Source organism: Nipponia nippon, unplaced genomic scaffold, assembly GCF_047370975.1.
Source record: "Nipponia nippon isolate SJK-2023a ecotype South Korea unplaced genomic scaffold, ASM4737097v1 scaffold_31, whole genome shotgun sequence".
Lineage (NCBI taxonomy): Eukaryota > Metazoa > Chordata > Aves > Pelecaniformes > Threskiornithidae > Nipponia > Nipponia nippon.
This window is the reverse complement of record NW_028262349.1, coordinates 4,155,456-4,180,952: the sequence shown is the minus strand read 5'-3', so window position 1 is coordinate 4,180,952 and position 25,497 is coordinate 4,155,456. Positions and strand designations below refer to the sequence as shown.

General features: G+C 46.6%; 1 protein-coding gene across 6 annotated transcripts in view; it reads left to right on the top strand.

Moving 5' to 3' along the window:
- The first annotated feature begins 710 nt into the window (after positions 1–710).
- Positions 711–25,497, top strand: part of RFX2 (regulatory factor X2) — a 61,168-nt gene continuing 36,381 nt past the window's right edge. For 2 of the 6 annotated variants that reach the window (XM_087769099.1, XM_087769098.1), the window contains exon 1: positions 711–862. The gene's annotated coding sequence lies outside the window, so the exon portion shown is untranslated. Of the gene's footprint in view, positions 863–8,845; positions 9,000–9,135; positions 9,180–9,725; positions 10,173–16,173; positions 16,265–25,497 lie in introns of those variants that run through there. The other 4 variants (XM_087769100.1, XM_087769101.1, XM_087769102.1 and 1 more) reach the window with 4 other exon arrangements.

The following is a 25,497-nucleotide window of genomic DNA, read 5'->3' as shown; positions in this document are numbered from 1 at the left end:
AAACTCCAAGCGCTGCCGGTGCCTCGTTTCACCGGCGCTGGGGCGGGAAGCGGGAGCGTGCGCTGGCGCCTAAGGGTGCTGCGCAGCAATTCACTTCTATTTCTAAAATTTGCACTAAACCGGGCCCCCCGGCCCCTGTTTCTCCATCAGCTCCCATCCCTGTCCCCTCCCCTTTGCTGGCTGTGACGTCACGGCCCGTCGCTATGGAAACGGTTTGATGTCACGGGGAGCTCAGGTAGGAAGAAACCAGCGGCAAAACGGAGGAACCACGAACCCGCCCGTGTGCGGGCCGGATTTGTGCCGCTGCTCAGGAGCCAACGGGAACTTCTTAATATTTAATATTAAATATTAATATTTAATAGTGGAAATATCAACTTTTTTTTTCCCCCCCCCGGTATCAAAGCGCGGAGCTCACAGCTGCTTTGTGCCCCGCCGTGCCGCCCCCCGGCCAGCCCTCTCCCCCCCGGCCCCCCACGGCCTCCCCGCCGCCCACCCGTGCCCGGGGCGGGCCCGCACCGGCCCACGCCGGCCCCACGCCCCCCCCTCCCTCCCCGCTGAAGCGCCAAAGCGCCCGCCAACTCTCCGCCCCGCCCCTTCCCCTCCGCCATTGGCCCATCCCCGCCGTCGTCCCGCCTCTCCGACGACAGACAACCGTCGCACCAACCGCTGCCGGCGCCCCGCGGCGGGGTGGGCGGGGCCGGGCGGTGACGTACAGGGAGAGGGTAGCAACAGTTGCTTCGAGACCCGGCGCCAGGCGCCATAGTGACCGTAGCCCTGGAGACTGTTACTTGCCAACGGGAGCAACGCGCGGCCCCGGCGGCCGGAGCCCAGCGCAGCTCGCGGCGCCCGGCGGGGAGGGCAGGTGAGCGGGGGGGGGGGTAGCAGGCCCGGCCGCGGGGGTCCCGCCCGCTGGGGGTCCCGCCCGCTGAGGGGGCCCGCGGCGGGGTGGATGGGGGGGGGGGGCGAGGCGCTTCGCGGCCTCCGCGGGGGTCTGTGAGGCGGGGGGCGGCAGCGGACGCGGGGACACCCGCCCCCCCCCCCCCCCCCCGCCCCGAGTCCGGCCCTCCGCCCCGGCCGCAGGCTTCGCGCCTCGGAGCGTTTCCCCAGGGTCCGCCGCCCCTCGGTGCCGCCCCGGGGCTGAGGGCGCTCCCCGCGCCGCCCCCGGAAAGTTGGGGGGGGGAAAGCGACGCCCCCGCTCCTCCCGCGGTGCCGCTGCCCGGGGGCACCGCCCGCAGCGCGACGGTCCCGGCTCCGCGCCCTGCCCCGGCAACGGGAATCGAAACCGTCCGCTCGCCGGCGGCGTGGCCCGGCGGGGGGACCGCGTCCCTCCCGCGGCGGAGCGGGCAGCAGCTCCCGCCGCAACCAACTTCTCCCCGGCTCGGTTTTTTATTTTCCTTGAGCTCCCCGCTCTGAGCATCAGCCTTGGTTCGGAACAAACCTCGGCTGCTACAGCCCCCGGCTCCTACAGCCCCGGGCCGCCCCGGCTCCGCTCTTGCAAGTGCCCGGTGAGAGTTGGGAAGAGGGGGCGCCGGGCGGGCAGCCCCTCGGCCGCCTTGTTCAGAAGCTTGCATACCTCTTGCGTTGCCTCCGCTTTCCCCCGGGCGCTCCTCCTGCTCTTACAGGGGGTGGGGGCTCGATTGCAACTCCAACTCATCCCTTTAGTTTGCCAGAGCTCTGAAATCCCAGCGCTTGCTTTCTTGTTGGTCTTAGAAACGAGCGAAAATTGCAATAAGACCTATTTTTAAGCATCTGCCGTCTATTCTCGACTTGGTTTCTCCTGTTTGTTTTGAATAAAGTATGTTGTGAAACAAGACTCATCTCCTGTTAAAGCAGGATTTTGTGTATGCGCCTATTTCAAGCGTGAGTTCCTGCAGTCTGATTAAATCTTTCCATTCTTTGACTTAGATGCTACTCTAAAGTCTTTTTTTCGTTTTGCTATTGAAAGAAGCAAGTCTTACTAATTAAAGAGCAAAGTGGAATAAAGAATACTTTTAAAAAATTTACTTTATGTTTGTGGGCTTGGAATATCCTTAAACTGACCATGCTCAGCTTCAGATTCATTTGTTAGTCAAGGCTTTTTTCATCTGCTGCTGCCCAAGCTTTCCAACTCCATCTCTGTTACAAATCATGTGAGAATAGAGAGTAATTGCTGGCTTAAAAAAAGAGAAAAAATTAGTCTCAAAATATAAGCCTTAAGCTCCCGAAGACTGGGGTTCCTTCTGTGCCTCTGCTGTTTGACTTTTTGATGTGAGTTTGCTTCAGTCAGTTTAAGATGAATTCAGTTTTATCTCAGGTTTTATTTTAAAGTTATACGTCTAGTGGAAAGCAGTCTGTGGAAGGGAAGGCGTCTCGGAAGGCCCTCGGATGGTCACCTATTTCAAGATGTGTTGAATCAGCCTCTGAAGGTATCTTCCTCTGTTGAGGGAGTCTAGGATGAGCAAAGTTTGATTTCTAGATGGCTGGAGTCAGGTGAGGGAAAAAACCACGCTTCTAGGACAAAATTGTGGGTGTTGGATATCTGACATGGGGACTGGGATGCAGTGGCTCCGACAGTGACGCTTATTGTTTCATTTTGAAAAATCTTAGTTCATATTTTAAAAAACCCAACACATCCAACTGGTGCTTTACCTCTCAATGTTGCTGTCCCAAGGGACGTGAAATTTATTTGAATTTTGTGAGATGTTTTGCATTTGCTTTTCAGCATATACAGATGTGGGCATGCTCTGTTTTTTTTTTTTTATTTTAAGCCTTTAAGAGTCCATGTTCTCAAAGCTGTTCCCGTACCAGCAAGGTTTGGAAATATCATCTTTTCAAACAGAATCTGGGTTCTCAGGTAACTGCAGGATCTTGGCCTTAAGGGTGAAAGCGCGCACAAAAGCAAGCGAGGGGTTGACAACTGGAATTTCTTTGTCCCCGCTTGCTTTCTGCAAAGCGGGAATGATCCCAGGGCATTCGTGGATGGTGAGAAGAGCATCCGCTGCCACAGTGGAATGCAAGAGCCAGGTCCCTCAGACTTCACATGGGGCTCCCACAGGCAGTCCCTGCTTTGCATTTCCCTGCTGTGTCATTTGCATCTCATGAATTCCTCTCATAGTACCGTGTCCCTGTCCTGGGGCCCTGCACGCCAGCTCGGTTTGCTGCGGAAGGGTCCGAGCAAGCGCGAGATCCCAACGCTGTGCTACAGCAACCGGAGAGGGTGGAAGATGTGCAGGCAACTCGCTGGGTGCCATGGCTATGGCCCAGTGCAGCAAATTCTCCCTTAGCATCAGATCTGCCCTCCCAAAGAGCATTTTGTAGGTTTGGCTTATAAATTTTGTAGGTTTGGCTTATAAATGGAGGCCCATCTTCATCAAGGGACTTGGCACCACGTGTCCCGTTGAGTCCCACGCAGCAGGGGTGGGAGGGAGGGAAGGGATCGCCCATCTCAAGACTTAAGGCGGAGTGCGATCTAGAGAGAGTAGCTGTTAAATCACGTGTTATGTGCGTGAAGGTACATTAAAAATACGCTTTCTGTATATTTTTGCATGTGTAAATCCGAAATGGTAATTTAAGGCCATAATTGTTGAAGACAGGAGCAGCCAGTGCCACTGATGTTGTGTGTCCTGGCTATCTGCTGGGGTAAATTCTCCAGCTGAGAGCAGTCATTGCCACTAAAAGTCACCTCTGTACTTGTTACCCTCTTCTGTGACAACTTCTTCAGGGCTGCCATAAATGTAAAGCCTCAGTCAGCGGTTAATAACCGTAGCTTTTCCTAGCTCGATCGCAGTAAAATAGATGGCGCCAGTCATTGTCTTTAAATAGTCTCATGCTTGTAACACCTCAGAGCATTGACAGCTGTTATGTTTAATCACAACGTGTTTTCGCTTTTAATACAGGCCTGTAAACATAGCTGTTTTAACATATTCTAGCATATTTTCCTTGTTCGGTTTTAGTACTCTAGAGCTAAAAGCGTCCTGCGGCGTGCAGGGTCACAGCGTAGGGAGGGCAGTGCTGATTCAACAGGCGTATCTTACCGCTCGGCTTCTCAGCCAAAGTTTCTGCTGGAGGCTGCCGAGTTATATTTAAACCAAGTTTTCCCCTCTTTCCCTCCCTCGAAACAAATGCCGGCGCAGTTAACGCCTGGATGCCCGCCAGCTGGAGCAAAGCGCTGCCCGGCCCAGCGTGCCAGGGCTTGCCGTGGGTGCTGCAGAGAGGAGTGCCCAGCCTCCCCCTGTGTCAGCGCATGCAGCTCGGTGATCCGGGATTATGTTTCTGATATCTGAAACATATGCAAGGTTTCTTTCTGTAATCTGCGCTTTGAGACTCGGTATTTTGTCTTATTTGGACTGGCAGTTCTTTATTCCTGTGTTCAAACATTCGCAAATCCACCTTATTGTCTAAGAATGTGCTGGCTTTCTCACGTTAGGCTGTTTCCATCTAAGTAGCAGATGAACTAATTATGCCATAAATACATAAACAGACAACAAAACATTTCTTCAACGCAAGCCGTGTACCCATTAATACACCGAACAAAGAGGAATCTTTTCATACAGGGCGCTACCTACAGAAAATCACTTTTCTTAACACAGAAAAAATAGAGGAAATTATTTCAGGGCACATCAGTACACAAACCCTTTCCAGTTAGGGGGGAAAGGAAAGGTAAAACAAACCCACCTTCAGCTTTGGGTCATGTTTTTATGAACGATGGCTATGTCTGCATTTCACCCAGCTAAAACAGGAGGAGTAGAAAAGTTTACATTTGTGTAATTCAGCTGACTTGTTAAAACAATACTTAGTGATGCATAGACATGTGATTTCATGTCAATGAATGTGAAAATCTTCCTCTTCTGATGATGTTCTTTCTTACTTACGACACTGGGGGGTTAGGCAGTATCTATCCGGCATTAAATTTACAAGGAGAATTTTAAATTGCAACAGAAGCCAGAGTCGCCCCGAACAGAACTTTATAAACTGTTTTATTTCGTTGATCTGGTATTACACAGGAGTTAAGAGCTGTAGAAATGCCAAATGAAGGCATTTGAAAAGTAATTTAAAGGCAGGTGATAGGCTTGCTTTTTTCCTAAATTACATTTCTCTTAAGAAATTAAGAATTTATTTTTCTGAGCTTAATAAATGCCGAAGAAGTCTCAACATAGAGTACAAACGTGTCGTAGCAATGAAGCTTTGAAAGAGTTTAACAATTGAACGTTGCAAGTTGCCTTCAAAGAAACAGGGGTCACAGAATGCTGTGCCAATGACTTCATATAAAGCAAATGCAAAAAAAAAAAGTTAGATTCTTTGTGTTCTTGTCACAGATCAATACTCTGCTGAAGGAAATCCTCAGTGTCTCTGGCAAGAAATTGACAGAAGAAGTAATTGCATTGACTGCAGCGATATTCCTCACTGCTGCGTCATTTAGTTCATTGATGCATATTATGACTTTCCAGTCTCCACAAACCATATTTTTTCTGTTTGAGGTGGTTCTTCTCTGGCTTTATGTGCAGGAATATCTGGATGTGTATGAGGACAAACGACAGCAGGTACCTGTGTGTACGCTATGATGAAGACCAGCAGTTTGAGACACGTCCCTGTCTTCTGTGGCAGAGTGACTTCAGGCTCGGACTTCTTCAGGCCATCTCTAGTTTTTACGAAGTCTCTAGTCCTTACAAAGAAAATGCAGAACATAACCAGAAACAAAGCGAAAGCAGGAGGCAAGAAGTCTTCTCTGAATGCCACCATCTCCAAGATTCGTGTGGCAGCGTCTCTCCATGGAGATCAGCACCTGCTCTTCAGGAATTGTCCTGTTGCGTCTCTTGAGGCAGCCCAGGCTGCGCTGACAAAAGCACTTTTCCATTGCTTGCTGCATCTATGCCGTAAATTTTGCTACCGTAGCTCCATGGTGCCGAAGGGGTGTGTTTCCTTTCTGTGCCCTTGCCAGCTGATGCTGTTCTGCTGTGAGAAATCCACAGTGTGGGTCAGGGTTTCCAAAATGTTGCCTGCTCAGCTCCCTTATAGGAAAGGATTTGGGTTGTACTGTGGTACGCGGCAGCAAGCTCCAGGGTTTGGGGCAGGAGCAGCAGACCTGCCTCCAGTCCTGCTGCCTCCTCTCTTAGCCACCAAGTGGCTCCTGGTGTCGCACACAGATGGAGATGCTTGCATGTGAAATTATATTTTCCCCATCCCTTCTAGAGAAAAGGTTCATGGCTGGATTTACTTTTCTCCCATACAGCTTTGGAGTACGCATTTTGCCTTTCCCATCCGGAACTGAACCCGTGCTCGTACGCACCAGCAGAGGTGTGCTGCAAACACGTGCATGTCCCCTTGGCAGGGATGTTATCCTTGTAAAGTCCACATGGTGTGAGTGAATCTGGGTGTGAAGAAAGATGGTTCTGCCTCCATAGCTGAGTTTTGTAAGTGCCTAACTCATTTGGAAGTACTAGGATGAAATCAGTGCTGAATCTAAGCGGTGATGCACCCGTTACTCAGGAGTTTGGCTGGGATTACGTGGTTGGTGGTTCTTCGAGGTTAACACAAGGCAGAGGCCCCGCTGAACTAAGCCCGTAATTAAGGATGCTCCTTCTTTTGGAGATGTCGCTAGGTAAGACTGACAAGAAACATCAGGGGAAGAAGAGAAAAAGGAAAAGGCGCGGGTGGAATGATAATAAGCAAACAACCTAATAAGCAATTTCCTTAGCTGCCACCTAGTCATTGTGAGACTATTCTTTAGTATCAGCTTAAGAACCTATTGCCACCATGACAACCCTGGAACTATTCTGGATAATTTCTGGCTTAACACACAGCTGATCAAACATTCACCTTCTTTTGGGAATTCTATTAGTTATTCTATTTCTTACCTTCCACCAGGGATGAGATCTGGGATGCTGGGAGTTCAGTCGGTTTTAGAAAAAGGAACCTTGTGCTAGAGGTAATACCCCTACCTGTGCTAGATGAGGCAACATTGTAGGAGGAACTTAAATCTTCCTGTTTACAAGCATGATTGGGAGTGTAAAGAAAATTCTGATGTTGTGTGTGAAATAGCAAAGCAACTGCCTGTAATGATCCTGTTCTGCTGGTCTGTCTCGAGTAGCAAATATACTGTTTTATGAGTCTTTGAGTTAGACTAGCCTGCCTTTGTGTAGCTGAGCAGGTAGACAGTGGGACACTTTACAAGGACTTTTTTTTTTTTCCTAAAACAGTGCTACAGTGATTGGAGAAACCAGGGCACTGAGCATTTAATTTTAATTTTTATCATGTATAGACATCCAGCAGCCCTACGCTGTGATGCAGTGATGGCCTGAATACAACGTTGGTTGAAGTTGCTCTATTTGCTTGATTTGGAAGGGTTATTTACGGTGGATGCCTATGTCTTCTAGAATGGCATGGTCCAGATGATCTGAGCGTGTTGCATCCGATGGTAGCATTTGCACAAAGGATTTCCCATGTTTTGTTGCTCGCAGGACTGGATGCTGATGCAGTGGAGCTCTAATCAGCTCCAGTGAAAAGGCCTTTTTCTTTCTTTTCCCTGCTTGACTTTCTCCAAGATCTGATCCTGAGCAGCTGAACCGCTGCTTGCTGATGTGTGGGTTGGATTAGTGCTTCTTGTGCCTAGGATGGGTTTACTGGCTGGTGTTGGACAATTTCACTAGTCTTAAGCATCCTCTACTCAGTGTGTAAACAAGGCTGTGGGACTGGTTAACAAGGCACGGGCAAATGGCATTCCTCGCCCCATGGCTGTGGTGGCAGAGGGTTTCACCAGTGTCTGAGGACAGAACTGAGTCTCCACCTGGACAAAGCAGGGCTTTGCTGAGACGGGTGGAGAAGGCAGCCTGTCCTTGCCAAGCCGTGTATCGCTGCCTCCCGCGGGCAAGCGTGCCTGTTCTTCACTGCTCGGCCAAACCTTTCCAGTCTGCTGCAACCGAGGCTGCTGTTGGAGAAGGGAAGCAAAAGGAGGCGTCTGGAGATGCGTGTGATGAGGTGGACAAATGGCCCATCTCCATGCAGCGAAGGGATGCTCATGGGAAAGGAGGCTGACGGCCAGATTCTGCACAGAGCTGGATATTCCAGTTGGTTCAGCCAGATCTGGCGCCTTTCTGGCAAGCAGGCAGTAGTCTTGTATCTTCTCTTACCCAGGCTGTGTTCTTGTTTGGGCAGTAAAGAGAATTTGTGCATAGCTTCTGATAAGATGAAGCTTGCAGAAAGCTGTGAGGAAGCAAGTTCTGAGATAAGAGCGATCTCTGTGTGTTGTAGGTACACGGTTTGTCAGTGTTGTCGCCTCGCTGGTCTGCGCGAGGATATCTTTCTCCTTCTTTCTCCTCCCCCGAGCTGTCTTGGATGGTACAGTCAAAAAAACAACTTGAAATCCATCTCTGGGCTGTGAAATGTGGGGGTATATGTGAATAAGTGCACATGGACTAGTTCTGCCTAACTTATCTTCAGTCCTTGCATTTAAACAAAATATTTTATGTGCTGTTTAATCCCCCACCCCTTCCCCCCAAAAGAAGATGAAATGCAGATCTTTTCAAATATTCATTACTTTAAATGACCAGTCACGGGAGGAAATTTTTCTTTAACAGGTACAGATAATAAGAGAAATAATGGCTTCTGGTCACCAAGCTAATCTTCAGAGCTTTCTTGTTCCTAGCAAATATTTATTCTTCTTAATATGATGGATGTGCACCATTGTTCAGAAGACTTGCACCCTCCAGGAAAGTGAAATATCCCTCACCTAGGGCCTAAAACCCTTGAAGAAACTGGGGCTTGCCTGCAGGCTACCCGTCCTCCACAGTTGTTTGAACTCATAATGCGGATTTTTCTATATTAATTACCTTCCCCCAAACAAACACAAAATTCACCCTTCATGTTTTAGGCACCAGCTCTGTTACATTCACCTGCTGAGGCTGACAACCTGCAGCACTCTGACTTGACCTAGGCATTGCAAAAGCAAAGGCTGCTCCTACTCGTGGCTTAGCCTGAAGACCTGTTGGTGTCAACGTTTTCCTTCAGGAATAGCGTTTATTATGGTAGGTTCCATAAGGTTGCTCCCAGCACTGTGATCAGATAATATTCACCAGATAGGAGCCGCTGGCAGGCAGGAAGCACTTAGAAGGTTAGAACTGCTGCTTGCTGTGCTAATAAATGGACTTATTTAAATTTCAGAGAATTGTCTTGGATGCTGCAACCATGAGAGATAATTGTGTAAGGTAAGGAGCTGGAAGCCAGGTAATTCGTGTTTCAAATTATACTGGAGCAGCAAAAGTGCTTTTTGATTCTTACCACTGCTGTTTTCCACGTTTTCATTCTTCCCAATCTAGATGCTGCGCAGAACTTAAAAATCTTTTTAAAAAAACAACACCAAAACAAACAAACACCCCAGGGTGGTTTTAGATAAAAAATGCAGTCAACACTTCTGTAACATTTAATAAACGATGTGTTCCTGGAGGTTTACCTGGCTACTGAAATTTTGAGTCAGTTCATTATTTAATCTTTCTTAAGGAGAGGCTCTGAGTAGAAATAGCTTCTTTCAGACTTGTTATCTAATATCAGTTAAAAAACATGAATGTTTGAGCTGTTACAGTGCCAGGAAGCCCCAACATACCCTGATAATCTGTTATCCTGGGTGCAGTGCAGCAGTGCAGGGGGGCCGGTCTCTGCCCTAAAGTGCTGACTGGTTTCATGGGACAGGCAGAGCAAAGATTGTCTTACGCCAGAGATGGGGGTTAATTATTTTGGGCTGGCAACGTGTTTTATCCGTCACAGAAACCTCCTCTGCAGTCCCCATCCAAGACATTCCAGTGTGGTGCCTCATCAGCTGCTGCTGCGTCATCTCCGTACTGTTGGGAAGGGCTGTCGCCACAGCCTTTCGTTACTAGGGAAGAGCCCGATGTGCCTGCAAATAAAGGCTCTTTAGGCTATTTAAGATACGTAACCCTTTTAGAGAGCAACTTTGCCGAGAGCAAACACCGTCCTGTGCCTTCACGGCAGAAATGCATGATGTGCGAGCTATCGCGTTGGTGCTACAAACAAACTACAAATGCCTAATTTTTAGAGTTGGTTTTTGGGAGTCGGTATTCTGATCCTTAACGCGGCGTGAGGACACAGCATACACAAGTATGGGCCAGGCCGTGCCTTTCTATTTATTCCACTGTATCTATTGTCATGGTGGATTACAGCTGAGCCGGGTAGTGGATGGCAGGGTAAGTCTCTCCTAAATACAAACTGTGGACCGAGTACTTTTCTGCATCTTTTTCGTGGATGCAATCACTCATAAAAACATGATCCGCCTTCTCGTAATGCTCAGGAATTTTTAAGTCCCCTACTGTTGCCCTATAGGGAAATGTGCTTTGTCTTTAGCTCCACGTACGGTGCAAGCTCTGTCTTCATATCTCATTTGTAAAAAGCACTAATCGTTACTTCCTTGATGGGGACTGAAAGGAGACATTTTAATATCAAAACATCTGAGGGTGTGCCTGTCACAGTAAAATCTCTCTGTGTCTTCTTGCAGGCCCTGGGGCTATATCTATACTTGTGTATGTGGAGATACATGTATATTTTATTTTTTTTATAGATATACACACACACATATGTAAAAATATACTTGTATGCATACATGTATATACACATTATGATAGAGTGTAGTTCCAAGAGTACACCATGCTGAAGGCTGTTTATTCCACATTTCGGATGCACCTCCTTGCCTCTGGACCCAGTCCTCACTGGGGTTTCCGTGCCACCGTGGACTCTCCTGCAGGGCTGTGCTCTGAGGCATAAATTAGTCTGATCTAGCAAGTCCCATCTTTTTCTGATCCAGAATCCACATCTATTGGTACTTCTGAGTCTGTTTGGGCAACCCTGCTTTGTTTGCCCTGTGCTTTCATTTCCATTTTCCATTAGGGAAAAATTCAATACCTGCCTTTTTTCCAGGAGCCAGAAGGTTGAGATGGGTAGACTTGTAAGGATTAATATTTGTAAAGTGCTTTGAAATCCTCAAGTGATTGCTGCTTTACTCACTGATCAAAATCACTTTTTTATTTTTGATGGTGTCATTATTAAAGGTCTTTTCAAAGCTAAATGATTCTATGATTATCGCTCTGCTTCATGCCCTCTCAGGATACTTTGTGCAGAGACTCTTGCCTTTTGCCCTCCGGATACTGAGAGCGGGGATGGGTGCTGCACGGCTCTGGCTGCTCTCTGTCCTCTTAAGAGAAGCACTTGACGCGTTTGCTGGCTTCTCTTTGCTCCCCGGGATGTGCACGGGAATGGTTCTCCAGGAGAAGCGCCTACTGGGTGGATTTTCCTCCCCCAGTTTGCTCTCCCTCCTTCAGAGCGCTGGCAGTCTTGCAGAGTGCTCGCTGGTGAAGATGCAGAAACCATGCTCAGAGCCATGGTTTGGACCTGAAAAACTGAGAGAAGGAAAACAACCAACCAGCCCCCGGAGAAATTATTTAATTAGATAAATGCTTTGGGGGAAAAAGAGAGATTGGGGATTTCTTGCTGAAGTGACTCCAGTATCGTTCCCCAGGCTGTTTTACAATCCAAGTGAACACACATGTAGAGTGCCCTCAAAAAGTGAAATTTGGAAGAAAAATATTTGGGAAGATGAGCTATAAACAAGCTAAACTCTGTTGTTCCTTGTTGGTCTGTTTGCAGCACCCGATGAGGAACACAGGATGGTTTCAGTGACACTCCCTCTCTTTGCAGGTTTCAAGAGACAATTTATGTTGTGGATTGAATTTTTCCAGCTGTATTCTAACCTCATGTCCCTAACACTCAAGCTTTTTTCTTAAATGCCACCAAATAACTAAATTAATACATCATACATTGCAATTCTTACTCACGTTCCCCGAAGAATTACTTAATACTTTAGTGATGAGTCTCCTCTTAGTCTATCAATAAGGAATTTTTGTGATAGCTTTCATTTTGGCAGCTACTTGGTTGAATTTATATTCTGAAGTTGGACAACAAAATGTTCCACAGTGAACATTTTGAATGCATCTCCTGATTTCTAACTGCTTTCTTCATATATGAGGGTTGAATTACATGATTAGCCAGAATATTATGCAATATTTCTGCTGGAGAAAAGTAAATTGTCTGTGGATTAATTTCTACTTTACTCTTCTGGCTTATAGCCATCCTAGGCTAATAGTGAATTGAAAGTTGGTGAGAACTGATAGCCTGTGACCTCTATGCAATAATTTTTATACCTTTTTCTCTATCAGGTTTATGAAAATTTTACTACTTTTCTTGCATCAGAAAGTTAAGGGTTGAGTTACTGTCTGTTCCCTGGAAGTATGATTTTTTTCCCCAAATCAGCAGTAGCATATGTTGATCAGATAAAGAAGGTATGCAATAATACGGTCCAATAATGTAATAACAGAGGATTTTAATTTTAAAACTCTGCCCCCCTCTCCACCCCCCAGAAATCATCCTCAGCTGGGTGCAGCGAGTTGACTGCGTTATTGCTTTGAGACAATTGTGTGGCGAAAACCTATTTTGGAAGGTAAACTAATCTCTGTACTGATGCCATTTTATAAGTTTATAACAACAGTGGCTGTTTTCCCACTGCAGAAGTGCAAACACCGTTCTCCCTTGGACACACGTTTGCACACACTTGTGAAACTGGAAGCAAGGCTGTAAACACAATTTTTTTTTTCTTTCCTTCTTTTTTTATTCCCTCTTTGCAAATGGCTTCTGGCATCCTTGCTGTAACCGCCTCTCTACTACAGACAACGTCTCTTGTGAACTTAACAGAAACTGCTTGCAGTACTTCTTTGAGTCCATTTCTTGACTCGTATCTTTGCAAGATCCCTCTGTAGCTTCACGTCGGTGTTGGAGGGTGAGCTAGCTGACTTTTTTGGCATATAGTGATTGTGGGAGAAAAAAAAAAATCTTGCATGAATGCTCAGCCGAACAATGTGCATTATTTCTACTGGAGTGCTTTCTGCCTGAGCAACCTAAGTGCAGATGCAGACAAGATGATGGTGTTTTCTTTTTTCCCCTCCATCTGCAGAAAGTAGAACTTCTCCACTAAGAAAATTAATGTCGTACTTGATTTTTAAAAGCTGCTGTTAATGTCTTGATTGTATGTACTGCTCTGACCTATACCACTGACCTAAACCCATTCACTTTTGATTTACAATGTGCTAAATAAGAACAGAAGCTGACCCTTCTGCTGTGGAAGATTGAACTGGAAATTCAGGGTTAACAAAATCTACTTTTTTGCCTTTGAAACAGGCAGATGGGATCATTTAACATATCATTTGCTCAAGTTTATTTTGACTGAAGTCTGATGTCAAGTAGCATCCCAAGCAAATATTTAAGAATAAAATACCATATTGCTGACTTACAACTCTGTCACTGTTGGTTTAAACTAACTATGGTTGTAAAATCACTCGCATTGGCAAAGGTTCTGTTAGCTGAACAGTAATTGTTTGTATATAGTATTTTAAACCAGTTGTGTTTTCTGCTATTACGTTAATGGAAAGCATGTTTTGACATCTTCCCCTTAGCTCCCTGGCTAAACTATCTGGTTTTGGAATTCCATCTGGCTGCACTGAAGAAACTCTTCCCTCTATTCCCCACCCGAATCTCTTCTCGGTAAATGAAGGAGCCACTGAAAAGGTTAACTGTTTTTTAAGAGAACAAATCATTCTGCTTTCAAAATTGGCAGTGCAATGGTCTTTACTGGCTACCTGCTGAACTGAGGCTCTCCAGAGGTACTGGAAGCTTGTTCTAAAATGCTTTGAGTTGTTTGAAGCACGTTTGACTCATAAATACCTACAGATCATAGCCCATGAGAGACCTGTGAGTCGGGGAGTAGGAAAGGGTCGAGTATGGCTGTTGTAGAAACCCCAGTCCCAATACTTCAAGTAACAGAATAAACTGATGTTTCATTTGACAGTGCCAAAACCCATCCATAATTAATGCTCCTCGACCTGTCCTCTCTCCCCTTCATAAATGTCTTTTTTTTTTCCTTCTTTGTCTACTTGGGGAAGAATGTTGCAAATTGGAGATTTACCCTATGGAATGGGAAGATTAGTGTTAGCTTGTATCTTCTGGCTTTCTTTTTAAAGACAGGTTTATGCAATTCGGTCAATGAAAGGAGAATTAGAGCAGTAATGGGTCGATAGCTAAACAACTCATAATTTAAAAAGAAAAAAAAAGTGAATCCCCAATACCGCTGGAAGGTATGAACGCTGATTCCTCTGATGCTTTTGAAGCTGCGCAGCTCAGACAGGAGAATCAGTTTGAGGTGATTTAATCAAGCCACCCATGCAATCTCTCTTATGGAAAAAATCCATTGAAAGCTTTGCAGCCCACACAGAGGAGCAGGGTCTTGGCTCTTAATGTCTCGGACTGAGCTCCCTCTGCTTCATACAATGACAAATCTTCATTGTTCTTTGCAGCTGAATAAGGGGGAAAAGCTGCCGCTGACGGTTCAGAGCAACTCGGTATTTCTTGCACTGTGCTTTTTGCAAAAACCAGAATGGGTCGATGCTGCAGGCAATTCTGGAGGGTGCTTAAAACCGCAGTGTTCAGTTGGTGCTCCTGGAGGCACGGGTGTCCGGGTGCTCGGACAACGTCCTCACATCTCCTTACTTCTTCCAGAAAGAAAGTAGCTGTTCCCAGTTTTTGCGGCTTTGATACAAAAGTCTAAAGTCAGCTGTGGTGTCACTGTGAGGGAGGTTGACCTTGTTTATAACAATAACAAGTTTTGTTAATCCTTGAACTGCTAATTAGGCTGTTTGTGTTAATTCGCGAACATCCGGGCGGCCGAGGGAGTTCCACCTCTCTCCAGGAACCTGGCAGAAGAGGCCTGATTCCTCCCGCACCACCGCCATCTCATCCATAGGATTTAAGAACTAAAATCCATGCCACTCTGACTGACGAGGGACCGAGAGCGTGCAAGTTGTCGCGGTGCGCCGAGCACGAGAGTGCAGTGTGTGCTGTTTCGGCGATGGAGTGGCACAGGAGAGACCCCCTGCCCCGTCTGGGGGGGGCTGTTGCCATTTCAGCTCTGCCGGAGCGAACAAGTGTGGCAGGCTGGTGCCAGCTGAAATATCTATGGAAAAAAAAAAAAAAGAATAAGCAGGTGTCCCAACCGCTGAGCCTTGCGGTCACTCGCTTTATTTGTCGGGTCAATTCGCTGTCCCCTGCAGTCACCCAGGAGAAGACGGTGATGGTTAGGACATTGCTTCTCACTCTGCCTTTTCTGCTCCTTTGTAAAATGCTGTATCCTATAAAATGCGCTCTGTTACAAAACACTTCTTGACTGCAAGATTTTTCCTAGAAAACTTTTCTCTTTGCTAATGGTGCTGCACTTTTCTACTAGTGTTTGCTTTGCTGATTATTTGGCCTTAGGAGGGTAGTTACTTTGTTCTCGGCAGCTGATGGCTTTCCTTTCTAGAGGAGATGGATTTTTTTTTTTTCCATCCCTGAATAATTTAGGTACTATTGATAGCTTAAAAATATTATTTTGCAGAGTAACTAGGTACTTGCATTAGACTGCAAATGAATACTCTTCTGTATTTCCACCTGCAAATTACAAAACTGCTACATGAAGTTTATTGTTACAAAGCTTTAGGGACTCCAATTTAGTTTTCATTTAATCAAATTATTTTGTGGAGGAAAATTTATATCAAATCTGGCAGTCCTTTTAATAGGTATGTTTCAGAAATGAAATGATGTCTGATTCTGGTTCCAAATGTGCTGTGAGATTAGTGTCAAAACAAAACAAACCCCACAATTATTGCTTCTCTTAATTGTGACATGGGCAGAGTCGTTGTGTAGAAAGAGATTTGTTTTATTTTTAAAAGGTTTTGTCATCCTCAGCTGTAGCCCACTGTTGTTGCTTACAAGTGCAGCCCCAACCCAGGAATTGTCTCATAATTTGAAAAACAAATATTTTCTGGCTGGCCTGTATTAGACAAAACATTTAGCCTGAGAACTTGAATTAAGATGGTGACATAAATCAATACGATGCTCTCAGTTGAGGCAAATGCTAATTTCTTTGTTTGGAACGTGGCAATGTGAGGTGTGATACAGAGTGGTACCCTGCGAGTCCCTGATCCGATGCGTGCGTAGAGGAGGAGTGTGTAAAGACGTAAAGCAAAGCATGCCTGACCTTCGCATTGCTTGCTAGCCGGTGTCTTGGCTGAACATTGCCATTGCTTGGCAGCTTGTGCTTTGACGGCAGCAGAGCCTTCTGCATCTGAAGAGAGGATCTGGTACCAGGACCTTCGGAGAGCAGGACCTGCTCTGGATCCGGACTCCTTCCCAGGCTCCAGAGGTGTGTGGATGCTCCTCTCTGCTCTTGGTCTTCCTGCTGCTCCTCAGTTTGCAAGTGGAGGCATTCTTAGCATTCCTTCCAGTCTGCATCGTAGCTACACAACATCTAATTACACTTCTCTACAACAACTAGCCAGCAAATTAACATTATAATGGATCTTAAGGTTTTGTAATTACTCAGAAATGTCACTGGGTTGGAAGAGTGCTGGGCTCTGCCTGTCAGCAGCCTTTCCTCCCAGGGCAGCAGCGTGCAGTCCTCCTTCTGCCTTTGGAGTCTTCCTGCAGGTGAAAAATTTGTTGTCCTGAGGCCTTATTGTCCTTAGCAGCACCTTCCTCCTCTATTGTAAAGGGTTGTTCTGGTAATTGCTTTGGATACAGGAGTGTCACCAAAGTTTGGGACCAGGCTCTCAAGGGGAGCTGAATATGTCCCTGAATTTCTTTTCTGAGCTGAAGCCATTTCTAAACACGGCCAGCTGCTGCCTTCTTTTGTCCTGTCCCAATTTTGATTTTTGTTTCTTCAGGCAAAACGTCTACTGAAATTGCTGGAAGAGTTGCCTTTGGCAAAGATGGAGATGCTACTTGCAGAACTGGCTCGCAGGAGGGAGGGGAGCAGAAAGCCTTGCACACCGTATAGTGTCTCAAATCCTACCTTAGCTTGCCCTCGGGCAGGGCAGCTGCATCCTTTCTGCTCTCCGTCTCCCCTGCTTTATGGCGGTGTGACCCATCCTGGGAAAACCGGGCCTTTCTGAGCGTTCCCACCTCCGAAGGGACGCCTCTCGGCGTTCAGGGGCTGGGCGCAGCAGGAGCAGCGGGGATGTCCGCACTGCTTCACACCGGGCCCTAACCTGGAATCAGGATTTTAGACTCCCTGCGTAGGCAGCGCAGAGGCGGTTACCTCCAGAGGTTGGCTCAGAGTAGCTGCATCTCCTGGTGTACCAAAAATGAGGGCTTCAGCCCCTAATGAGGGTGCTTGGGGCAGGTGGCTAATGCTGGGTGCTGGAAATCCTATGCATCCCATAACGCCTGCATCAAGAGCATCCTATAGCTAAACTGGGTGTACTCAACCCTTACACGGCTTTAACTCTGTTTCCAGCTTAGTTTAGCCAGCCTTTGCTTTTGAGAAAAGATCCGTCTGCTATGAATTGAGGTTGCTGCCTTTTTGTAGGAAGGGGGGAAGGAATGAAATAATAGTTAATACTTAATGCATATGAGCAGCAATGCTGCTCGGGTTGCCTAGCAGCCGGTTAGACAAGCAAGAGAATAAAAAGGGCTGTCTGAGCGAATGTGGTTGGAGCTGGTTTCTCGGTTTGCGGGTGGAATCTGACCCATGCAGTCCGTTGTTTTTTTTTTTTTGGGAGGGGGAGGAGATGGTGGAATTTACCACTAATGGATATTTTAGCTCTGTCGGATCATCTCTATCCACTCCCCCACCCCCATCTGTTTTTCCTTTTCAGTTTTTCAAGTGTAACTTGGAAAGCTTTAGCCAAAGGGAGGTGTTAAAGTTTTGTATGGTTTCTGGAGATGGAATGGGCAAAAAAATCTCTCAAAGCGACTTTTTCCTTCTATTTAGGACTGTATCTCTAGCAGTCTGGAGATCATTAGCATTTCACGGTCTCTTCAATATACTGCTCAGCACAGGCAGTAAATGCTGTATAGACTGGAAATAGCTCCTGCAGTCACACTTAACGCTTCTAACATTGCTCTCATTCCTGCAAGCAGTGGATGTACACTTCATTTTCTGGAAAGCAAATGTAGAAAGATACTTTGAAAAAAAGGGGGGCTTGAGCTGCTGTATGATTGCAAATAAACTGCCCCCTCTCCCATAGGCCAGAAACTCCCCAAAGGATAAGGTTGGATTAAAAACCACTAGGAGATAAAAATAAGGAAGGCTGACTGTTTAAATAGTGACTTTCTGAAATTGGGTGGTTCTTTTTACTTTTCCAGTAACAGTTGGAAAGCTCGAAACCCTTTTCCTTGTCAGCATAGCTCTGTGGGAGTAACAGGACTCCAGCTACTGAAACCCCAAAACCCCCCACCAGCATCCTCACTTGAGATGAGAGAGGTGTCAGCTCTCAATTTTAATGTATTTTCCTCATCCCAGCGGTAACTTTTTAGCATATTAAAGCAGGAATGAGGGCACTTAGCAGAAAGGAATGGAATGAGAAGAATCTTGGACTTAATTTGTCCATCTTAATAAGGCATAAGAATAGTGGCTCTTTCAGGGCAGCTCACCTCTTTTACACTCTGAAATGAGTTGATAGGTCTTGGGTCAATGCCAGCAAAGATATCACTCTAGTCATTTTGGTGGAAGGACCAAGGAGCGAGGGGGTCTAGACAGCGAGTTTTGGTTTCCCTCGCAGGCTGGCATTTGAGTGAGACCGGAGTTATCAAGAGGTTGGTGACGTTCATCTGTGCTGCTTCTGCTGTCATGGCAGAGACGTTCCTCTTAGCCAGAATTATCTCTTGAAGTCCTTTACTTGGCCAAACGTTGCAATGTTAAAGCATCTTTTAACCATATTTCACACAGCTTGGAGCTTTTGGTGCTGAAGTCTACCCTAAGGCAATAGGTAGGGTGGGCAAGGATACTGTTAAGTAAAGGAGCTTATTTTGAGTTTACTTTTTTCTGTACTGAGTGCAAATGCTACCAGATCACCTCAAATGGCTGCAAATGGCGTGTATTTTATCCATTCGCTGGGCAGATTCTTCAAGTTATAACATTTCTTAATTTTCAGTTGTCATTTTTAAGTTGCCAAGTTATGCCAAACTCTTGGCTGTCTTGCATGAGTGTCTGCTCTCTCTTGAATGCCACTCTGAACATCACAAGAAAAAGATCCCCTGCTTCCTTCAAAATGTTCCTGGGCCTACCGTTCTCATGCAAGAGAGAAACGCAATCGAATGCTAGAAGACCAAGGAGTAGTTTGGGGGCTGAGGTCAGCAATAGTTTGAAAAAAAAATCCTTCAATAAAGAACAGAATTTTTTAAAGACCGTATTTAAAAAGTGCCCAGTACTATGACTTCTTGTTTTTCACCCAGTGGATGAGTGATTTCTGCTTTTCATGACATCTGCCTCAGCGAAGTGAAGGCCTTGCTGCGGTTCTGCGGCAGTGCCCGGGAGGAGTGTGCCGTTGGCAGACAGCGCCAGAGAAACCTGCTGCGAAGGACGCGCTGAAAGCACCCCACACTTGGAAATCGCCAACTTCAGTAACAAGCTTGACCGTTAATCACTGTGAAGGTGAACTGACGTGGTGCCAATGCCTAGATTTAAAAGTTGGAGGGACAAATTCTGCCCAGATTCTGCTCCTATTGAATTTGGGAGCCTGTGACAGCAGCTTGCGGCCTTAACGATGATTAGCAAGGACAGCAGAACTTTTCTGGTTTAGATCATGCTGCTGTGCCCGGGACAATGATCCGCTTCCACCAGCCCAGCAAAAGCCTGTCTCTATTTCCGCAGAGAGCAAGCTCTCCCTTAAAATCCCCTGAGTGTTTATAAATTTTTGCTTATGATTAGTTGCCTCAAATTTTAATGTAAAAAATGCAAAGTAGAGAATTTAAATTAGTTTCCCCTGTTTATGGAACTAGAAGAAAACACCTTTCTGGTGAGTTTCTCCTCTTCATCAGATCTGAGGATGCTCAAAAACCACACGCGCCCTCTTCTGAAAGCTTATTGCCCAGCCAGGCTACCTCTCCCAGGACTCATAGGTACCACCAAGAAAAGCAAACCTGTTTTAAGTAAGCTAAATCCTGCTTTAAAGGGACCTACAGTTCTGCTGGGAAACTTCTAGGAATCTACAAATGGGGGGGGGGGGGGGGGGGAAGGTAGTTGAAAGAGTGCTTGCGGAGGGACTGGGTGTTTGGGGGTAGTTCTGGCCGGGCAGCGCTTCCATGCGCGGTGAACTGGGTTTGTGTAATGCCTGGTTACTGCTGCCTCCAAAAGAGGTTAATATTTTTAAAAATAAGCGTTTAAAAAAAGAGGAAAAATAAAAAAAGGTTCCTTTCCTGGGCATCTGCTTTTGAAGAACACTGTCCAGCCTGTTAATTCGTTTATTCTGAACTAACAATTAAATAAAATAAAACCAAAACAAAGCACCAAACCCCCCAGTCCTGCCCCCCCTCACAGTTACTATAGCAAAGAAATTATTTGTCAGTCCTCCCGGGCTTCTGAAAATACCCGCTGACATATTTAGTGCGCGTTCGCGGCGGGGAGGGCGGGCGGGGAGCGGGGATGGGGATGTTTGGTTTGGGAAGCGCTCCCCGCGTCGCCTGGCAACGCACCCTGGACACAGGAGTGGACCGCGTCGCCCCTGGCAACTGCTGTTGCTCCCCAAAACAGCGTGGGCCCCGCATCCTCTCCCCCGGCATCGGCCTCTTCCTCCCTCTCCCTCACTTCACGTGGGCTTGGGCTCGTCGGCTGCACCGTGTAACCCCTCAAAGCAGGCTCAGAATCGGGGCTAACCCCCCCACAATGATTCAGAAGGACTTAAATCTTCCCTGTCGGCTTGATAGACTGGAAGCACAATCCTGATCCGTCAGCACAGTGCCGGAGGATGAGCTTTTAAAACTGCAGCTTTGCCTTGCCCATTTACTGAATGGATTAAAAAATTGTTTTCTAGGTGTTATCTGAACCCTTCTCTGGCCAGACTACAGACAGAAAGTTTAGTGGGCTGAGATGTCTGTCGGAAAGCCACCCACTCATGTCTCCAGGCCAAAAATACTGCCCACAGGAATTTGTTGCCTGGATAAAAGATATAACTCGGTTAATTCTAGTTCGGTAACAGTCAATTCTCTTTCTTTGGGAGAGTGCGAACGGTGTGTGGTTTTTGCAAGACTTTATCTTCTCCCATTCATCTAAAATACGGTCCGTCCTATTGCTGTCCTTGCCAAAAATACAGCAGTGCCTTTCTCCAAGTGCAGAATATTCAAATACATAATCCCAAGCTGCGTTTCTAGGGCATCTAAAGCAGCCTTCTCATTTCTTTGCCTTTCCAGGAAGAATTGCGCGTCTCTAGATAGTTTGTGTCTTCTATTTGGAGTCTGCAGTACCCATCACCGATAGCTGAATGAACCTTAAATTTCCACAGGAAAAAAAACCCAGCTCATTCCCACTCTTCACTGGTAGCAGTGCACTGGTCTGGAAAGCAATTGCTTCTGTCCCATTACTTGCTGAAACAGGCGCTGAATGCTGCAATGGAACCACTGAACAACTGTGAGTTTAGGTTTGGGACTCCCTGTGCCCGCCTGTGACTGATGAGCGCGCTTGCAAATGCGCTTAGGCAATGCGGATTCTGAACTCGGGGCAGTTTTACTGCACGTGTAGAAGCAGAATCATCAACAAGCAAATCCCAAACTCTTGTGAGAAAAGCTTGCACATCCTCATGAGGACATTTTGGTGTGGCACCATCACATAAAGGGCGAGACCCCATTTTCTGTGGAGTGCGGGAGCAGAGCCCGCAACTCCGTGGTGGTTCCTTCCCAGTAGCACCAGTCCCTGTTCAGGGCAATGCTCCCCAGGAGCGTGCCGAGTTAGCGCAGCCTGGAAGAGCATCTTGTGTGCAGGTGGAAGGATGGCGGAGTCAGTTTGAGAGAGACAAAGAAACTTGCCCTTAGTGTCAGGAGAAAGGAAACAAGCCTTCCTCCTCCTTCTCCTCCTCCTCCTCCCCACCCAGGCACTACCTGCCTCTTAGAGGGAAAAGTGACTGCTTCTTGTGACCACTTTCTTGGGAAAGGTGACCACTTCTTTTCCCTCTGCCTTTCAGAGAAAGGCAGAGGGAAAAGTGACTCAGTTCTTGAGGGAAAAGTGACCACTTGGCTTCTCAAACCACCCAGTACAAACCCACAGCAACACCGACGCTCGTGACCCCTTGTTCATCCCCTCGTGCCATGTTTCAGTCTGCCCCATGGTGGAATCTCTCCCGGAGACCTCCGGAGCACCGACTCAGCTGCTGCTGTAAAATCTGAGATGAAGTTGTCTCTTCTCCGAACAGCCACAGTTTATGTTTGTGGCTTGTTCTGCTTAACTTTGTTAAGTACCACAATGCTTGTGAATGGTGCTATATAAATAAATAACAATATACTGGACTGTGTTGGCAGCGGTTCCTTCTGTATGTGCTGTTCAGCAGATAGGCGTGATGGAAACAGCTGCTGCTGCCTCCCCGCATCAGAATGAAATACTGCAGCAAATCTCCTACTTCACGCTTAAGTTGTCAAAAGGCTGGCTAGCCTTAAGACCGTTGAAAGGATTGCCTAGTCTAAACAAGTAAAAAGTGATGGCTGATGGACTTACAGGTTTAAACTACGCTGATACATTGCAATTAATTTAAAATAAGTAACATATTCCATAGTTTTCTGCCATAGGACAAGCTGTAAAAGCAGGTCTTGCAAAAACTCGGTCGAGTACCAAGGTTTGCAGTTCCTCGTTCCAAAATGAGCCCAGTTCAGTCGGGGGAGGATTAGCTGTACTCAGGTACTTGGGATCGTCTGTGGAGCGTGCAGAAGCAGAGCTACAGACCGCAGGGGTCAAGTAACCAGATGTTCTGGTTTGGTTGACGATTGAAACTTTAAGCTTTGTCCTAGAAGGCAACCTTCGAAATGCTTTTGTGCCAGATTTCTGCTTGACACTGTATTTCCCCTATTGAATCACAGTCCTGGGAAACCCCTACGGTGCACATTCAAATAAAATATGGGAAAATTATTAATTTGAGCCCAGAATGTGTGCTTGCTTTCGCCAGATAGCACCAATGCCTATGTTGCAGCCGGTATCTGAAAGGCCTGGACATGGATTACAGCGTAGTGTGTGACTCTTAATTCCTCCTTCCAGATGTGAAAGCTTCCTTACTGCTCAGCAGAGATCAAGGTGGGGTTTTTTGGGTAGCATCATTTGCCATCATTGCAGCAAAACTTTTCTGAAGTCGAGATTTAGCTAGTTAAGAGGAAGGAAACAAGGGGTGTCAAGCACTTGTTGACACGGTTGTGCTAGGCTTGAAATCTGGAAGCTGTTGGACTTTTTCGTAAGAGCAAACAGCTGGGACTTGGGCAGTGAAGTCTGTGGGAGACTGAAGGTGAAATGCAGCATGGCAGTCGACAGGCTGTGTGCTGGCCCCTGCATTTCTGAGCACCAGAAGGGATGCATTCAGATCTGAAGGAATCCAGTCCTGGCTTTTGACACTTAGAGAGCGTTCATTATTAACCCAGAAAGAAAATAAGACAGGTTTTTGTATAGGAGGGAGGTTCACAACATTACTTTGCCCATGTTCAGGCCTGAGATCTGTGGACATGGGATTTGTCCACAGGCTGCTGCCAGCAACATAAAACCATCACGGCTTCTGCTCTTCAGTCTCAGCTGGCTCTTAAGGGAACTCCAAATTACACAGCCAGCACAGATACATTCCTCGCTCTCTTCTGCCTCTCTGAAAGTTGCTTTTAAAGAAACAGCAAAGATTAGTGAATTGCTGTTAAACAACAATTATGCACGTGTGTGTGTGTGTATCTATTACTTGACTTGATTCCATGAAATCTGATTAAAGACTGAGTGTATATTTGTATTTCAGTGTATTATTAACTATCGCTAATAAAAGCCATTTCCAAATTTGTATTTTTCCATGAGGACCAGGTTTCTGAAAAGACCAGCTATACTGCCTGCTGCCCTTGAAACACGTGTTTGGGGTTTATCTGTGTTTCCAGGTAACTAGAGCTCTTAGACAAGCAGTGTTTGCTTCTGTTTTAAATTAATTTAACCTAATCAGTGGAAGGCTCTGGTGCCTTCTCTGTTTATGACATTTTGAAGCAATGTAATAAGCAGCCTCTCCAGAATCAGCTTATTATCAAGTTCCTTGTCATGTTTGCTTCCCCCTTCCATCCCCTCCACTTACCACCGCTTATTAAAAGGCTAAAGGTTACGACACGCAGTTCAGGACACTCTTTAGATGAGCCGGCTCGAGTGCCAGCTCCTGTTAGTCTGGAAGAGCTCGCTTTCAGCTGCGATGAGGGCACGTTCACACCGCTCAGAGTACAGAGATGGCCCAGACCTCTCCCCCATCCTCTGCTGGAAGGGAATGCTGGTTTAGGAGGGGCTGGTTGCGAAAGGCAACTGCTGCTCCAGCCCTCGGGATGCGAACGGTACCCGAGTGCTTGTTGCTGCTAGCGGGGATGCCGGGCACCATCCCGCAGTATCCCAGGCTCTGTGGGGTGGCTCGGTGTTGCGTGGCTGCAGGCGTTACGGACTGTTCTCGGCGTGGGATGAGGGGTTTTGGTGCGGAGGCCAACGTTTTGATGAGCCAAGACTCTGTCCAGTCCTAACCTGCTCCCTCTGAAAGCCAGAATAGCAGGCTCTTCTTCCAAGGCTTTTAGAGCAGTTAAAAAAACAGGGAATACCGTAGCTCTCCTAGGCCAAGCTGGTATCATGATTGCCAGTTGTACAACGTTTTGGACAAAGGTTAAGTTCAGGTGCTAAGTAGCCAAACTCGCAAATGCTTTGAGCTGCACCCATTGCTAACAGCCGTGTTGGGAGCTTTGTTCTCCAAGCATCGCTTGTGTGGTCTGAAGGAAAAGATAACTCCTAAACGTGGATGCTGGTAGAGCAGCTTCTCTTTGGCTCTGCCATCCGAAAGCAAAGAGTTTCTTTTGGTTTCACGGATGGGTGAGCTGGAATCTTGTTTTTCCAAAGAGGGTGCAAAGATGGGGGCATGCTTGGCCCTTGGTCGTGGTTCAGAGCGACGTGCTGGCCATCTGCAAGTGCCTGCTCCCGTCCTCCTCTGGCTTCTGAGTTTTATGGGCAATGGAAAAAAAAAATTAATATTTTCCTGATTGGAATTTCAGGGGAACGCCTGTTGTTTCTTGGAGATATCGTGCTTTGGAGACATGCGCAGCGGGGATAAAGGTTGCATGTGGAGGCAAGCTGGGTCTGATACAAGAATTTGCCTCGGTTCTGCTCTAAGGTGGTATAATTCACTCGATTGCATTTTCATTCACATAAAAAAGTTTCTTCTTCTAAAGAAAGAAACACTTCCTTTCTATGCTCTGGTTAAAACACAACTAATGCCTTTTCAGGGCAAATTATTAAATACAGACTAAGCCAAAAATGTTGAATGAAATGGAAAATATTTAAGAAGATTTTCTGCCGTACAATAGATGTGGCATAGAGCGTGGTGGATAAAGTTGATGGATAGTGTGCATCTGCTAGAAAAGAAAGTAAAAACCTGCAATTCCCTGCATGCCTTTTATTATTTTCAGTCACTTTTG